This window comes from Limulus polyphemus, unplaced genomic scaffold (assembly GCF_000517525.1).
Source record: "Limulus polyphemus unplaced genomic scaffold, Limulus_polyphemus-2.1.2 Scaffold839, whole genome shotgun sequence".
NCBI classification, from domain to species: domain Eukaryota; kingdom Metazoa; phylum Arthropoda; class Merostomata; order Xiphosura; family Limulidae; genus Limulus; species Limulus polyphemus.
In genome coordinates this window covers 211,230-230,165 of record NW_013666449.1, presented here as the reverse complement: position 1 = coordinate 230,165, position 18,936 = coordinate 211,230, and the positions used below count along the sequence as shown (strand labels likewise).

Sequence of the window (18,936 nt, the reverse complement as noted above, 5' to 3'; positions counted from 1 at the left end):
GTATATCAAAGCTATCTTCAAATTACTAATTTCTATGTGGATAAAGATATTAACTCACCGACTCGATGTTCTTTTTTACTGAATAAGTCAATGACTATTTCGGTTTCAAAAAAATGAAAATAAATACAATAACCCAACGTTTTCAAACATAGAGCTATTAGTATTTTACTTTTCAATTTTTGAAACATTAAAATAAACGAACAATATGCTTCGTACTAAAGACAACCACACCAATAATAAAAATTTTAAGATGTGTTTATAGACATACAGATTACAAGTCAAAATATGCAATTATCAATTCAAATGAATAACTATTTAGGATCACTTTGAATACTATATAAAGTTTTGTTCTCCTTATCTTAGAAAACACATTGACGTATTGGAAAGTTTTTCATAGCAGTGTTACTAGGATGATTCCGGAGATGGAAGGGTTATCTTAAAGGGTTAGGTTAATACGTTTTAGTTTCTTTACATGAAAGAAAAGTAAGAGGTGATCGTGAGCGTACAGAAGTTCACAAAATTGTCTGGTGGATCGATAGGATAGAGGCCTGTGATTTCTTTGTGCTATATTCTGAAACCTGAAGACAATTATACGGGAGGACACACGTTTAAAATCAACAACAAAAACAAAAAAGAAGGCTATACTCCAGTTAAGACAATTTTATTTTTCAAACAGAGTGATTTGCTTATGGAATGAGTTATCTTTGGCAGTAATGGAGAGTAGCGGTTTAGAGGAGTTCGTGAGGAATTGATGAAAAATAAATGATGAGTTTAGATTTTTATTTTCTCAAGGGTAGGTGTGCAAGGACAGCCTTGAATAATCAAACGGTGTCCATTGTAGTCCATTTTAAAGTTTCCTCCTGGACTATAATCAAGGAAGTGATGAATTCTTGACGAAACTGTAAGCATGTAATGTTAGACATGAATTGTTTTTTTTTTTTACTGGTAATAAATTATATTTAATGCAATTATGACATTTGAAGTTTGATTCATTAATGTGCACTCTATTCAAACAAAGTGTCTTATTTTCTGAGTAAAAATAGGCACAGTCTGAAGAATAGAGGTCATGGTTATTAAAAAATTAACGACCTCTGGCTTGTTACATTTTGGTCAATGTAAAACATTATATACTTACTAAATATAATTAGATTACGCTTGGGTGTTTTATTTTAACAATAATTATAATGATAGCTGTTGCGATTTTATTAACAAAATACTATAATAATACTATATATTGTTTTAAGTTAACAATAGAACTATAATAATTAGAGAAAAATATCATGATTTTGATTGGTTGTGGTTAAACCCAAAGTCACATAATATGCTGCCAATGTTCTTCCCACCATGGGTATCGAAATCCCAACATTTTGAATACAAATTTTATCAAGTCATGTTGCGTAAAACATATCTCCTTTTTTTTTCTAAACATAGTTAAATAACATTGAAACAAACACTGCAAGAAGACATGAATATATTTTCAAAATTAAACACTGACAAAAAAAAAAAAAAAAGAAAGAGAAAGAGAGAGAGAGAGAAAGTAACTGTGTGTAAAAACTGAAAATAAAGCCTGTTCCCGAACGAAAGCGTTTGAATAAATACAACACAGTAATCTGAAGAATAATAGGTGCACTAGGATGGAGCCTTTTTTACCTTACATTAATGGTTTTTGTTTTGAGTTTCGCGCAAAGCTACACGAGGGCTATCTGTGCTAGCCATCCTTAATTTAGCAGCGAAAGACTAGAGGGAAGGCTGCTAGTCATCACCACCCAACGCTAATTCTTGGGCTACTCTTTTACCAACGAATAGCGGGATTGACCGTGACATTATAACGTCCCCACGGCTGAAAGGGCGAGCATGTTTGGTGGGATGGGGATTCGAACCCGCGACCCTCAAGTTGCGAGTTGAGCTCCCTAACCATCTGGCCATGCCGAGCCCTTACATTACTGACCATAGCATTTATGCGATTAAAAGATGAATGTTGAAATTTACTTAAGTTAATGAAGAATTAGTACATATCATTTTTGTTGGTAAACACATAAACAACTTAAAATTTCTCAACCACAACTGTGTCTGTCGTATCTCAGCCGGCCTGATGAGCATTGGTATTTGGCGAAGAGCCTTGTCGGCACTGGATATGGTGGGTGTAGTGTGGTTGGCATATTTGTATACATTTTTCCTTTTACTCTTAAGCTCTTATAATCGAAATTTAAAACTGGGACAGTAGTTATAACTGACAGTTCGTATTGTATTATTATTTGCTGCTTGAATTTTCATATTATGACAGCGTTTCTGCGTTACAAGTTACATTACAATACGAATATATTTCAGATCTAATCCTAAAATACATGAAAATATAAAACAAATTCATATAAAAAATTTTACTTACCCAGTTGCTTATGTACGATTCTTCACAAAGCTATGTCGTCAAATTCAAAATACCAGTGACTTATGATTAAAGATATTTAATTTACAACGTGTGTAGGCCTAGCTACCCCAAAGTTAGTGGCAGTTAGCAATGCCCATGAATGTTCTATTTACATTTGCTTAGTTTTTGTTACCTTTTTGCTTTATTTTTGCTACATCAAAAGAAAATAGCGATTGCATATAGTATTTGACTTGCGTATTAGTCACGTTTATGTACCGCAGTTTCGAAGGTTATAGCTTAGAGAAAACATCCATTATGGCGGGTTGGCAAAGTGCCAAGTGTAGGCGCAGAGAACATAAATGTTGGAATGAGGTAGCTCTTGGGTATTTAGAATAACCAATCAACTTCTTCCTTTCTCCGCGCCTTATCTGCAGCGGTATTAGCTTCCTGCGAAAGCCGGAATACACGGCTTCCATCGCTGCTACGTGTTTGACTTGAATACGAACGTAGTGCGCTGTTTAACGAAACAAGTGGCAATTTCTTAGGAACTTATATTCCTTGAGGATTTTTTCTTAATTATATTAGAAGAAATAAAAGGTAAGGACTTGTTTATCAAATAATAAATAAATTATCTGAAAGATTTTTGTGATAAGGGAGTTAGCATTGTGAAAAATAACGAAAACGAATATCAACTGTAAAGACTAAAGTGTTTTGTTTACTTGCTTAAGCCTTCAAGGTTGTGGTATAAGATTGCGATAACTCTAGTTTCAAAGGGAAGAAAACCACATACTTAATTGCTTTTTCATATTGATGTCTAAGTTTTAGGGAACATGGGAAAATTGTTGTCATGAGAAGACATGAACCAGTTCAGTCAAAATTTCTTTCAAAGATTAACACGTACGTCGTTCTGCAGTTTTATATGCTATACTCTTACAGTTAGGTCGGACTGCCAGACGCAGAACAAATCAAATAACTTCGGTAGTGAAACTTGTGTTATTAAAAAGCTAAAGCTTTCTGGCCACAGTTACCTGTAATGTGATAGTAGTTTCGTAAGAAAGATACTCCTTGTGTTTGGAGTTGTTTATATCTAACTTTTTACAGTAATTGTAAAGTTAATTTTAACTGCTAGTACTGTTCAAAACCTTTTAGATTGCACCGTCTTGTTCCTTGCTAACACTAACAGAAACTGAGATAGTAGTAACAGTAAAATTAACTTGTGGTGTGAAATTGAATTGAACTTGGCAAAATATGGAATTATATTGGATAATGTGAGTTACTGTGTTATGAGTAACATTGTACTTGCCGTATTTTTAAAATCCGTTATAGTGGGGAATTGTTAGGTAAAGATCATAACTTAGAGCTTGGAACGGGTATACATACCATTGTGGTGAGTCAGGAAAAGAAAACTTGTAAAACGTTGTAATACTCTTATTTGTATACTTCTGAATTATTATGTTTCAGTTCAGTTTTCTTACTGATTGTGAGAAGTACGTTACTTTTTAAACACTCGTATTTTTAACACAGTTTTGATATTTGTTTTTCTTAATAAAATGAGACAAATTTATTTTTGATCTGAAAGATTAGAATAAGTGTGGATTAAACAAATAGTTGTTTTTCTGAAATAAAAAGATAGTTCAGTATTTCTGGAAATTGGTGAGTTTGTAGGCTCACAATTAACACAACAATTTTCTTTTTCTTGACAGACTCGTTTTACTTAATTATAACAGTGGCCAGGAATGACTGTGTTGCTTGATACAGTCTTACAATCACAATTTATATAACTGGACAAGTTAGATTTTTATGATTTTATTTTTACTAAGGAGATGTGGTAAGGTTATTGTTTTAAAGTAAACTGTATGAAACATAAAGCTGTAGTCTAACAATAAAACGCCACCCAGTGGCTCAGCAGCAAGTGTAATGGCTTATAACACTAAAAACCGGATTTCCATACCTGTGGTGGTCACAGCACAGATAGTCTACTGTGTAGCTTTGCGCTTAGCAACAACTAAAATAACAATGAAATGTAATTTCCGACTGTTCTAGTGGTAGTTATAGTATATATATATATAATTAAACTGATGTACTTGTAATTAAAAAAGAAGTGTTTGGCAGCAATACAAAGCAGTTGTATATAGAAATATCATTAGATGTGTAATACTATGCTCCCAAACATTACAGTTGAAATAAATTTTTCGTCCTATACCCTTTTTAGTGTGGTAATATATCAATTATCATTAATGCTATTATCCTCCCACAGGTATGACTTATTTTTTTTAGTAAAAGAGACAAACTAATAAAGGTTCCACACCAACAAACCAACAGATTGCGTTAAGGGGAATGCACTTCAACCGATATGATACAGGCAGGATATGGGCTAAGAAAACAAACCCACATGTTCATTGTGATCGTCAGGGTTTGAAGTTCTATTTACGAATCCTCCCTTCGTTTGATTCAATAGTTAGAAAGGTTTATACGTTGTTGTGTTATATATTTGAACATTTATATTTTGTTGTTACCATAAATAATATCATTTTGGAAGTCTACTATGTTCACATAGAAAAGTACTGGACTATTGACATTCAAACAATTTAAACAACACCAAACACTGTAAAAAAGAAAAAGCGGCTTGTAGTACATGTTTTCATTATGTTTGATTAATATGATAATTTTGAACCATAAATTTATTTCAGAATATAATTAACACTAGCATAACTTTCCAAAAGCTAAACTAGGAATGTTTCAGGTTTATTAAAATAAGATTAGGAAATGTGACAAATATAATGATAGTTTTAAAGATCAGCAAATGTGAAAAAAATGATTTTAATAAAGTTACTTTGTGCAGTCTTAATTTGTCCATTTGTTGACATGATATTGTTGGCTTTTTTTCAGCAATACAATTGAAATTAATTTACCTGGACTGTTTACAGTGTAACGAAACAATTATCCTTTAGTGAATACAAGATATTTTTTCTTTGTGCAAATGTTACAGTGTATCAAACAAAGTATTTTCAATAGATGGATATATTAGACCAAAATCCTAGAGTATTCCAGAATGTATTTGAAGTAAAGTAACTAAATGTGCATAATTATCTGCTGGGGTTTTTATTTTCTCTGTATATAGTTTATTCAGCGCGTAAAAAATAATTTAAAAAGTTGTCAGCGACAGGATTCTACTGTTGAATACAAAAAACGTTCTTTCAATTATCGCATATTTTTTCACGTGAAGAGGCAAACGTGATGTGGCTCGCGGCAGAATACAGTGGGATTTTACCGTATTTCACAATCATGCTGCTGTTAGTTGTTTTCCATGATATACAAGGTTCTTAGTGTATTTAACTTTCTGTTAACAATTATCGTGTAAAAAAAATAACTTTGGAAGATACTTAAGTTTGCACAAAGTTATCCAATACATAAAAACAAATTCAGTTAGTATATTAAGATTTGTTCCTTACTATTATTATAATTCTTATTAAACTGTTGCTAAATAAATCACCTGGCAACACTTTATCAGTTGCTAGGTTGGTAGAGGTTGGAGACTTGGTAACACGGATTAGAAACATCAACCAAATTTGTAAGAGTCATTTTGAAAACAAGTTATAGTTTGCTATTGTTAACTTTGTGACATGCGGTCTGTCTTGATGTTTTAATGCACAAAATACAGGAGATATATAAAATAAATCACATTTTAATTCTTATTTCCCATGTATAAATAAGTATTTGAAAATCACCATCTCATAGTTCTTAAATCTGATTACAATATAAGTAATGCTACCCAACATGACGTTTTTCTAACAGGTACTTGTTTTATTTTGATGATAATATTGTTATGAAATTAAAACAGTTCTTGTTTACTAGAATGAAGAAATAACTTCATTATTTTATTTTAACTCCCCAGTTATTATTTAATTTCTCCCAACAGTGAGCTATTTCACAAGGCTGCTATATTCATTAATGAATTAATGTCTTAATTAGTTTATTGGGTAAGAACTTCATATTGCTATGAAGTGAAACAGAAATAGGTTTTGTTAAAATAATATAAATGTTCAGTAATCGGTTATTTATATTTTTAGTTTATTTAAAACTTTTATTCATTGTATATGTTTTTAATTTAAGAATATAAGGAAATTTGAGACATATAAAACCAATCTCTGAAATATTTGCGAATGAAATATAGTAAACGAGATTGAATTTCTCTGGATTTTGAAGGATTTGTGAAGTAGCATCAGTTTCAGGACTGATTATTCTGGGGATTCACATGACTTTGATATGGCTTTATTAACTTCACAATTTTTATATCATGTTGGATACTGAGTACCTTTTAAATCTTGCATATCATGCAAATATAAATAACCATTGTGTTTCTATGTTCTGAATCCACCGCTTAGTAGGTCTTGGACCTGACGGCGACTGTCGCTGAGTTGCTATCAATGTCTGACCGAAGTCCCAACGTTGTGTCTCGGCTGTTGAATGATCCTTGCTCGGCTCGTGATGCATGTACTGCCGACAGTCGACTTGATAACAATATGCTTTTGATAATCATCCGATGGAGCATATGGCAGTCATGCCCCCCCCCCCTTTTTTTGTTTATTTGTTTTTTCTACATTTTTAATAATAACTATAAAAGCACGTTTTCAAGCATCTACAGTGTAGCTCATGTAAATATAATTTTATGTTTTGATTGCATTAAGAAGTCTAACATTGTATTTTAATGACCTGCAGTAAAAAAAAAGTGTTTCAGTAAAACAAACTCCGTTTTAAATAATATTCTTTTGCTGTTCTAAAAAATTAAATTATTGATATGCACTTCTCAAAACTATTATAATCAAGACATATTTTGAGTGATTAAATGTTATTTGATTTATTTTGTGGCATTAGCTTTACAGATGCAACAATGCTAAACAAACATAAAATATCTTGTTTTTAGTCGTCATCTTTAAATTGTGAAATTTTAACGTAATAATTTATTTCAACGTCAGTATTATGTATAAAAACTGATTCCTTTAAATGTGATGAGATGTTTTCAACCTACAACCATCAGGAGTGTTTGTCAGTTCACATTTCTTTAAGCATACTTAGTTCTCTGTTAGAATTTCCACTTTTCCACTTAAAAATCAACAAATTAGCAGAAATGTGAATGCTTGACTGTAAGCTTCATTTTGGAAGGCTCAACAGACTTCATACAAAAATATGACATAGTGGAAATGCTTAACTGGAAGGCCCAACAGACTTTAGACCAAAAATATGACATGCTGGAAATGCTAACTGGAAGGCTCAACAAGTCTCATACAAAAGCATGGCATGGTGGAAATGCTTAACTGGTAGGCTAAATAGGCATCAAACAAACACAAGTGAGATGGTGGAAATGGTTAACTGACAGCTTCATACTGGAAGGCACATCAGATTTCACACCCCCGTGTAAACATGTTCAGCACATTGAAAGTTCCCAAAAAATGTCAACTAGATGAAAGAAACACTTTGAAGTTTCCAAGAGAAATCATATTTTTCCATATATAGCATAACATGTTATTAAACGATAGATGTTTGAGAACATGTAAATGAAAACTAATAATTTGGATAGAAGTTCTGTTTCTGTTCATAAAACATTATTATACATATACATGTTGGTTTTGTGTGCTTGTATATATATATATATATATATAATCATTACAGTTTGAATTATTTATTGAAGTGCCTGAATGTGTGTGTGCATATAAATATATATGTTGTATGTTAATGTAGCTGATTAGCCATAGAATTATTGATAGGGTCCATATCACTGACTTTTTCCCACACATTTTTTTAAGGCATCACATTGTTTGTGGGTCGGTGTCATAGTTTGTTACCAGATCTCTAGTATTGTATGAAGCTCACAAAAAATGTAAACATACCATCAGTATTGCCATTATTGCTGGGGTCCCCCCTCCCCCTGTGTATTTTATATTGAAAACTAGTGATCTCACACTATTGTTGGTTATTTCTTTACACTGAATGTTGTATTGCAACAGGCAACATCGTAAAATTATTTATTATGATCCAATATGTGGGTGGTATAACAATAAGTTTGTAATTTAAGGGTTAATAAAATCATTTTTTAATTTTTTTAGCTTAAGATTTGCATTATAGTATATTGAATAATTTTTTTATTCTGATATATTAAATTCAGTATCAACAACAGAAAAAAGTGAATATTGAAGTTTTATTTCAATGTAGTGTTATAGGAAACGAACAGCACTTCAGGACTGAGTATTGTAAAAATGGAATTGACAAAATAAAGACTGCTGTTTAAACCAATATTACCTAATGTTAGTAACAGTGTTGGTCGTTACCACTAACTTCCTTCAATTGTTGTTTTGTTAGGCCTATTTCCGCCTTGTGCACCACTTCTGTTTTTAGTGTCGTCCTTTGTGCATTTGATTTATGTTCTTACATTTAGCGTATTCTTTTGCGATGAATGTTGATGGTATAAACTGTAAGTTACTTAACAGGAACACACAGCTTTTATATTGTGGCATCTGGTATTTTATTTCACCCTTTGTGTTTGTATTTTGTCGCTTGTAACTGTAGGAAGTAAAGTTGTGTGCTGATATTCTTCTTTCGTTAATAGCCCCTCTTCCAGAGTTTTATTTTACTGTTTGGATTTAACTGACATTGGGTGAACCTTATAAGATTATTTTTCATTTCTTTCAAATTTTTAAATTTTACTTCAACTTTGTGATATTGTATTTTTATTGTTCAGAAAAAGTACAGCCAAAGTAACACAGTTACACTATTAAAAATTATATATTCTTGTAAAAAGAAAACCATTTAAAAAGTCATTGCAACACCATATTTTCTCACCAAAGCTCTGAATGTTAAAAGTGACAGTTTTTACGATGGACTCCCTGCCAAGTGTTGCAGTTATTCGAAATGATATAGTTCCTAGTTTCTCGACTGTTGTAACTGTCATTTAGGACAAAACGTATTTTGTCAAGCTTAGAAAAGCAGACGTATAAATAATTGGTCTCATATGAGAAACAGCAGAGTGCTGTTCTTTCTGCAAGTGGTTAGCGTCGTTTTAACACCCACTGGTACAATTAAGGCCAAAAGTCTTTGTGCTGAGGCGTGTTACCACCGTAAGTTTAAAAAACAATCTTTAAGTGATAAAAATGAAGCACATAATAAATGAAACATAGAATGTACAGTCCCAGTAAGCTGAGTTTTGTTAATTATCGTCATAGGGGATAACACCTGCTTGTCCCCAACTATTAAAAGTGGCTTCAGCTTTATGCACGTTTTTGCAGTTAATGCCAGATGTTTCACCGCTAGTCAAGGCCATCCATGTTTGGTGACCGATTTTTTCAATGAAATAAAATAGTTTGTCAATAATTGCTTGACACTTTGATCTTCTGCCAGTAATTTCCCAAAGTTCATTCAGAGCTTGACTTGTAGATTCGGTGTTTCAAAGTTCACAAGTTCATTCAGAGCTTGACTTGTAGATTCAGTGTTTCAAAGTTCATTTTATCTTGTGTACTTTCGATTAGAGCCCTGGTCGAAACAAAGTAAATTATTCTAGCCGTTGATTATATAAACGTTTGAGTTGCATTCATTATATTACCTTACATTGCATTACAGTCAAATTCATGAATTTATTTCATGGAGTCGTAGACCAAAAGTCAAAACTGTATGTTCCCGTTATGTTTTCTAACTGCCACCTTTCCATTATCTTTTGTTAGTGTAGATGTGTATTAAGTTATTTAGTAAAAACAAACGGGAATGGTGTTTTTATTTTTCTCACATTTGGCACTCTGGTGACGTCCTTCACTTGTAGGGAGTATTCAAATGTTGTAAAACGTGATCTATCATTTTAGCCCACACGTCTGGGTTAGGCCAGTGTAGAAGGAAATTACCTCTCATCTGTATGGCTTCTTGACAGAAGTCGGTGAAGAGGCTTCTACTGTAGATTTATTTCACTTGAATATTTTTCGTCACATTGATTACCAGAAATGTTTATGAATAATAATAGCAAATATGGAAATCTAATGCCCAATAGAAGTGTTGAGGAATTAGTTATCAGCAGTATTGTTTTGTGTACAGTGTACACCAATAGAAGTATTGAGGAATTAGTTAACAGCAGTATTATTTAGTGTACAGTGTACACCAATAGAAGTATTGAGGAATTAGTTATCAGCAGTATTGTTTAGTGTACAGTGTGCACCAATAGAAGTATTGAGGAATTAGTTATCAGCAGTATTGTTTTGTGTACAGTGTACACCAATAGAAGTATTGAGGAATTAGTTATCAGCAGTATTTTTTGTGTACAGTGTACACCAATAGAAGTATTGAGGAATTAGTTAACAGCAGTATTGTTTAGTGTACAGTGTACACCAACAGAAGTATTGAGGAATTAGTTATCAACAGTATTGTTTTGTGTACAATCATAATGAAAAGTCTCCAGAAAACGTTTGCACGAGTAAAATTCGCATAGCATTTTTAGTAACCTTTCTATTTTTCAACGTAGTTTCCGTAAAGCTGTGTTTATTGTTGTATATGTAGATATAAATGTAGAACAGACAGACAGTGCTTAAAAAGCTGTGATTATTGTTATACTCTGTTCACAAGTTTCCCCAACACTGAAGTATTTTTCCCTAAAATATATTACAAATGTTCAAAGTATTTTGTGTGATGTTGTTCGTAATTTTGCATAATGTGTATAATTAAACATTCTTAACATCACCACAAACATTAGTAGTGTTTTTTTTTTTTGTTTCTGCAGTTTCATACATTCAGTTTTCCAACACCAAACTCTAAGTCGACAAAGAACGTTTGGCAGGGCACTCTATCGCATGTTTGAAGGGCACGTGCTAGCTGTTGCATTAAAAAATATTGCACTTACCAATAAACTTCGTAAATAGTTGAATATACAAACTTTCCCTGCTCGAAGCAGTATAGTGGTGGTTAGATACTGTTGAAATCACGTGCCCTCGATATTTTTCTAGAATCGTTGTTTAAAGTGTGGATTAAAGTTAGAAAAATAAGAACAAAAAACTACCTTTATTCTGTAGATAATAATGATAATAAACAGTTATATATTGAAATTTGTGTTTAACTGTATTCAGCTTTTCATCCTCTCAGTTCTTGTGTGAGTCTATTTCTGTATGTGTTATCCTGAAAGAAACTCTGGAGGGGGTGGGTGGCTACTTACCTACCCAACTTTCTTGGGCAAGGTCGGTCATAGGCAAAAAAAAAAAGGTTATGGATAGCCCCACTAAAAATTCTGAATTGATGATGTTTAATGATTCAAATAGCATAATTTATTAGATAAACGGATTCAGGCATCAAGAGTTTTAAATTCTGGCTTCTGTTTTGAATTACATTTAAAACAGTTGATTTGATTCGATCTGTACAGTAGGAAAGCAGAGAAAATGACTTTTTTTAAAGTTTTATTGTTTAAATTGTTAGATATAATAATATAAGTACTGGAATTTTGTGCCATGGCCCAAGCGCTAGTGGCTAAGATTGTGATATATGTTGAGAGATCTGTAAAGAAAAAAATATATATGTCAATAATTTGTTGATTTTAGCATTGTCGCTTTTGGCACTTATAAGACAGTATATAATACTACAAGTGTAGTTGCAGCTTGATTGACGATATATAGTTTTCCATTATTGTTAGGTGCTGTTGTTGTTTGCGGATAAATTACCTTTCTTATATTCAGGCCTATATGTCATTCACAGATCCATCCTTTTTTTCACTGAAATTACACATCTTAGTGAGGAGAAGAAAATTCCACAATTAATTTACCCTTCAAATAACATATGGTACTGTTAACCTTATTAAGTATAACGTGAAAGACAATACCTGCTTTTGTCTCTGTGGTTTAATATCAATTTATATGCAAAATCAAGTACTATTCTTAACTATTATCATTTTTAACGGAAAACGTATAGTATTGTCACGGTCGTTAACCTGATTACAGAAACAAGGCAGTACATGTTCCTGTATTGGTAACAAAACGATCGGAAAAGTCGTCAATTTCCTTTTCTTGGCAAATGGCATGTACTAACGTACACGCAAATGGTCCTAAACGCTGTATGATTAAGTAAGTTATCTGCAGTGATTGAAAAACAAACATGGTAATTATTAACCATCGTCAATTCCCAACTTACTTGGCAATTTGCCTGTATTAACAAATGATCCGAAACGCCATCAAATTACTCGGTTTTCTAGACAATTTCGTCCCCCGCCAACACACACACACACACTGGTGACTCAGCAGCAAGTCTGAGGGTTTATAACGCCAAAACTCAGTTTTCTATACCTACAATGGGAAGAGCACAGATATCCCATTCTGTGGCTTTGTTTGACAACAAAAACAAACAAATCAGGGCAATTTCTCAGCACTAAAAGTTTTCGGAACAGATTTTTAATGGTTGTTTATGTCTCACAAGTTTATTTTTATATTAAAAGGTGGCCAACACTGTAAGTTTTTTATACGATGCATGGTGATCTTGTAATTACGAATAAAAAAATAGAGCACATAATAGTTCAGCAACGTTTTTATACGCAGAAAATGTCCGTTGATTGTTGCAAGATGTTATATTGAAAACCTTGCTACCCTGATGCTTGCTGCCCGAGTTCGCATTCCGACTGCACGCGGGGGTGGGTAATAGACCGTATTCTGACATCATTGTTAGTGATTAGATTGCTTGTTTTAAGTCCACATAAAATGTGAAAGTTTCAAACGGGACCAACAATTACGATTTATAATAACTCATCACAGACTGTCTTTTACTTGTTAGTAAAATATTTACAAAATATTGTAACTACAATTGTCGTCGAAGATACCGTCCAGAGTTTAAATATATATATACCTTTAGTTATTTTTTAAAATAGTTATTTCGTGTTATTTGCATTATTATAATTCCAGCAGAATATTAATAGTTAACTGTTTTGTTGTACATTATGAATACTTATATAGTTCACCATTTTTGTCATTTTTTTAAATTTTCTAAATTATAAAACCACTAGGCCGAAACGTAGTCCTATACAACTTAACGTAAATACATTGAAGTATGATAAATGTCAGCGCGTTAAATTGTTTTATGGAGGATTTGAAATCCATATAAGGAAATAGCACCTCCAACCCCGTTTACATTTTACATTAAGACTAGAATTGTTTATTCTTCGAAATATTACCTCGTTTTCAGTAAAGGATTTTGTGTCTTTGTCTTCCCCTTTGTGGTTGCGAAATGCAGTGAATTTTATTGTTTTTCCTGGAGAGTTATATGCTATAAGAACACTAGTTCTAAGATAAAAGGGTTTGTGATTATTATTTTTTTTTTATTCATGCTTCGTTCAGACCCTTTTGGGCCAGGTGGTTAGGGCGCTCGACTCACAATCTGTGGGTCGTGAGTTCGAATCCCCGTCACACCAAACATGCTCGCTCTTTCAGCCGTAGGGGCGTTATAATGTGATGGTAAATCCCACTATTCGTTGGTAAAAGAGTAACCCAAGAGTTGGCGGTGGGTGGTGATGACTAGCTGCCTTCCCTCTAGTCTTACACTGCTGAATTAATGACGGCTAGCGCAGATAGCCCTCGTGTAGCTTTGCGCGAAATCCATAACAAACAAACAAACAGACCATTTTGAGTGATTTTGTCATTTATGATAGTCGGAAATTTCCTTTCCTTCTTTAACACTGTTGTTTATATCTATGAAGTCTGAACTGTAACCCGATTATTTACGTTGAAATGCTCGAATAATATGACAATATTACAGTGATCGTTTAATGAGAAACTACTGATCATTGTGTATTTTACGTGTAATGTGAAGTCTACACGAAGAAACGTGTGTTGACGGAGAACACTCATTTTGATGACCGCTGTTTAAAACTAGACTAAGTAGTAATTTGTTTCTAATGATATTAATATTTTATAAACGAAGAAACGTGTGTTGACGGAGAACACTCATTTTGATGACTGCTGTTTAAAACTAGACTAAGTAGTAATTTGTTTCTAATGATATTAATATTTTATACGTATATCCGTTAGTAATCACCATGTCTATGTTTTATGATAATACGGGTAGTAAAAGCGTTGTAATGTTGAAAAGAAAAAAACACTTCTGTTACATTTACTCACTAACGTACAGTTACTATTGTTTTTATTTATTAAGGAATTAAACTGTTATTAGAACAGATATAGGTATCACAGCTGAGGAAAACATCGTAGTTTTTATATTTTCTCCAAGACAACCTTGTCAACCATTATTTAGTTTAATAAAAATATAGAGCATAATGTTGTTACTGTTCTTCATCTCACCGAACATGTTCACCCCTTTTAGCCGTGGGGACGTAATAATGTGATGGTCAATCCCACTATTTGTTGGTAAAAGAGTAGCCCAACAGTTGACGGTGGGTGGTGTTGACTAGCTGCCATCTTTTTAGTTTATCACTGCTAAATTAGGGATGGCTAGCGCAGACAGCCCTCGTGTATCTTTGCGCTAAATTTAAACCAAACCAAACCTATTCACTCGTGTATTCAAAGAAACCCATCTGTATGATTGGAATCGACAATCCTCTTTCTTATGTTTAACGTACTTCTCACGGTGTATATATATAATGTGGACCGGGCGTGAGGCCTAGTGATCAGCATGCCTCGCTATGAGTATGAGGGTTCATGATTCGCGTCTTGTTGTTGCAAAATCGTGCTTTGCACCTTGCATCTGTGAGAAATTTATAAAAGTGACGATCAAATTCCACTGTTCGATTTGAGTAGCCCAAGTATTGGCGGTGGTGTACTGTTGACTAAATTGCTTTCCCTCTAGTCTTTTCATTCAAAAATTAGGGATAGATAATGTAGCTTTGCGCAAATATCCAAAACAAACAAACAACAAAGTTTATGTCCACTTCACATCAACATTTGTGATACTATTTTATTGATTAGAATCAGCTTATCTCACACAACGTTGTCTGAATTCAGATTATGCGCGCGTGTGTGTGTGTGTGTGTATGACTTCGGATTTAGGTTGATATACAAGAACATTTTCAAGGCTACGTCACTGACATGGTTACATTTATTTATCATGCCAGGGCAGGATATCATGAATGCTATGACTGTCTGACTGAGATTAGAAATATTATAATGAACCCTAGGTAATGAGTACTATGGTGAAAATGTTCATGTTAAAAATTTGTTTTAAGATCAAACTATAAGAATTAGCTTTATATCGACTTCCATCACTATTTCTGACATATTGGAGCGCTGTAAATAACACGATTATTTAATATGTTTTCTAAAACATTATGCGTTTTGGCGAATAAGTACTTAATATCAAGGGAACATGGCAACATTTTGGCAATTCTCTGTTCATGATCTATTCAATTCAAAGAATAGCAGTGTTGATGTTTGAAACGGAAGATTCATACATAAGTAGTTGTCAGTTAGAAGGAGTAAATTGACGTAATTTTCTTGTTTGTTGGAAATTTGAAATGAAAAATATATGGGTATGCTGTTGAAACACTCCAAAAAGGTTTATGGGATTATTCTGAAACAAATTTTAAAATGGTTCGATATTACCAGAGGTAATGATAAATCAGAGGTCGTGGTGCTATAATTCAGGTGCCGTGTTATCAGAGTCATTATCTATATAATCATTTTCTCTACGTAACATTACGCCGTAAAAAAAAAAAGCGCATAGCCAGTATTAGAACCAACAAAATCTTATGATTAAGCCACCTGTCCCTTATGCCTAACGATGGCTGTAATAAACATCGTGTTTCGTTTTTGTTGTATATGGAAATAGTTTTTAAAGCTTACTTTTATCTCTATGAAATGACAACTACTGGTCCTTTTTCAAAATTTCAACACTCTAATATCATGTTTGTCGCTTTATGCAGTTTTTTTTATGTTTCCAAATCGGAAACACCTGCCAACATTTGTGATAAAAATCAAATACTTGTAGATGATATTTTTTCCTCATTTATACATATATATATACAGTATAATACTTCATAAGTTGCGGTTTAAATGTCAAAGCAGATGGAGCATTAGAAATTAATAGGCCTAAAATTTGTTATGAAAATCAGGTTAGCTGCAGACTTGTTTTCCACATTATTTTGGTATTGAATGAAAAATCTCTTGGGCAGTGATTTGTGGGAGACAAAAGATAGATTTGAAATACTGTTTCTTAATACGTCTGATTTTGAATCTGCAATGGGCTAAGAGGAATGTGGAAAGAAGACCACTACAGTTTGATTTTATTACAAATTTTAGGCTTATTGGTGTGTAATGCTTGATCAGCTTTCGACATTTAAACCGTCACTTTTAAATGTGATATATGTATGTATCTATCTACACATGTTTTTAACATGATTATAAAGGAAGAGAAGTAACAGAGCTATTGAAAATACAACATGTTTTTCATGATTTGTAGTGCATACTGCAAGGATTTAGACATTTTGGTAATAAAGCTAGAAAAAAAAACGACCTTTTACTCTCCAAATAATAATAAAAACTTTTTTGTTATTATCTGGAGAGTTAAGTTCGTTTTTTATTGGAAGTCTCGTTATCCTGATAGGTATATGTGAGCTGAACAATGGTACTTAATGTTTGTTGTTTTGTGTTAGTTGCGTAATGAGCATTTTCTACTGTTTATCCAAAAAACAGCCTTTTGTAATCGACAAATTTAGTCTTCCAAACAAATAATAAATAAATATAGGTCGACAGCTTATCTGTGTGTTGAAGTTCTAAATGTACGCTAAGAAAAAGCTAGTTCCGTATACATTTTTTTTTGTTTTTTCATACTGCATTATAGTAACGTTACACATAAAAGAAAACCTTAACCTGATTAAGACCAAAGTTGTTTCGATTTTTAATGGACAACTCTGGTGGCCTAACTTTTTTTCGGAAATTATTTTTCGCTGATATTCTTGACATTCGTCGTGTTGGAACTCGTACTTCCATAACCTGTGTTATTGTCCAGTCTTTGGATTATCAGTAGTTCTAAATTTTCTGAGTGAATCGATAAGTCCTTTCGTCTTTCTTAAATGTACAATTTAGTTCCTTCGTAATTGTCTTTTGTTCTTCTCGTTAAAGTGTCGTGAATAATATGAACTGAGTATAGTGTCTTAACACGGCAGGTGTGTGTACTGAGCTCATTCACCTATAGGCTATGAATGTCACAAGGATATATTTTCCTTTAGTTCTTCTACCACAACAAATTATCTAGAGGATATTGTAAGATATTCTCTAGATATCTGTAAAGTGTATTATATTCCCTTGCTTTTCACGAAGGAGAATCACAAATTGAAGTTGGAAACATAAGCTGTACTTCTTTAAAATACGTTTTAATGGCAGTGGTTAAAGCTTAAATTGCTTCTTACATGTAACTTTTTAACTTCTTTCAGATGGCAACTGAAATATATATATATTTATTTTTACATTGAAAAAATGTGACAGTTAAAATCCTCAAATTAAATTGGCATATTTTAAGTTTGAGGAAACTTCATTGAAAATGTTTATTTAATTTTTTTTATTTTTTGCGGAATGCTCGAATATGACATTTACACATGATACTGTGTTTTCAAGTGTCAGGAACACTTAGTGAACCTGGTACATACACACTGTGTCCAGCTGATCATTCACAAAGCTATAAGGAAATTGATTTGTGTATTGAAATTCCCCATAGAATATTACCAGAAAGACGTAAATGTTTGTTCCATTCTTTAATAAAAAAATAAAAATAAAACACTTGTGTTTTAATGCTGCAACAAAAGTTTTTAATGAATTTATATTTTGTGCTTAACTGGGGATTGATAACTTTTCTTTTTCTTACCACATTGTTGCTAACGGAAAGAATATAAAAAAACAATTACACCCAGTTTGCATAACATGTCTACGGACTATTTACATTCTTATATAATATAACATAATGTTTTGGGACAACATTGGACCTATTGGTCTATCACGGCTGTGCCACCTTCTAAAGTAAAACCATTAATAAATTAATTTAAAAAAAAATCTTATAAAGCCAGCCTTATATTTATATACTTATCAAGCTTTCTCATAAACTCCACAACATCCGAAGGCAAACGATTTCAAAAGCCAACCACCCTGGAAGAAAAATATAACTGTCTTAGCTAGAGATGACTCTTACCCTGCCAAAATTTATATTTTTGTCCCCTTGCCATGATACATCAACACTATTAATTCCCTTTACAATCTTAAACACCTCAATTAGATCCCCTCATATGACAACCCCTCCATCCCAGGCACTATTCTAGTAACACTCCTCTGAACCCCTTCCAACAGTTCAATGTCCTTCCTAAGGTGTAGAGCCCAAGACTGAACACAATACTACAAATGTGGCCTAACCAGTGACATATGCAATGAAATTATAGCCTCTTTAGACTTGCATTCAATATTTCTGTAGATACAACTTAAAATCCTATTTGCACAACCACTAGCAACACCACACTGCTTGGATGGCTTAAGAAACTAACCAACTATTACACCAAGATTTCTTTCTTTCATGACACTGTTAAGGTTCTTCCCATCAAAATTATACTTATAATTCAAATTATGATAACCCAC

At 32.8% G+C, this 18,936-nt stretch overlaps 1 protein-coding gene and 1 long non-coding RNA gene across 8 annotated transcripts in view; one reads left to right on the top strand and one right to left on the bottom strand.

Annotated features, from left to right (window-relative positions):
• Nucleotides 1-2,714, bottom strand: part of LOC111086087 — a 62,384-nt gene extending 59,670 nt beyond the window's left edge. The window contains exon 1 of the long non-coding RNA XR_002610846.1: nt 2,387-2,714. This is a non-coding gene — a long non-coding RNA (uncharacterized LOC111086087). The remainder of the gene's footprint in view (nt 1-2,386) is intronic.
• A 109-nt stretch (nt 2,715-2,823) lies between these two features.
• Nucleotides 2,824-18,936, top strand: part of LOC106460807 (BAH and coiled-coil domain-containing protein 1-like) — a 126,068-nt gene continuing 109,955 nt past the window's right edge. For all 7 annotated transcript variants that reach the window (XR_002610844.1, XM_022387603.1, XM_022387604.1 and 4 more), the window contains exon 1: nt 2,824-2,962. The gene's annotated coding sequence lies outside the window, so the exon portion shown is untranslated. The remainder of the gene's footprint in view (nt 2,963-18,936) is intronic.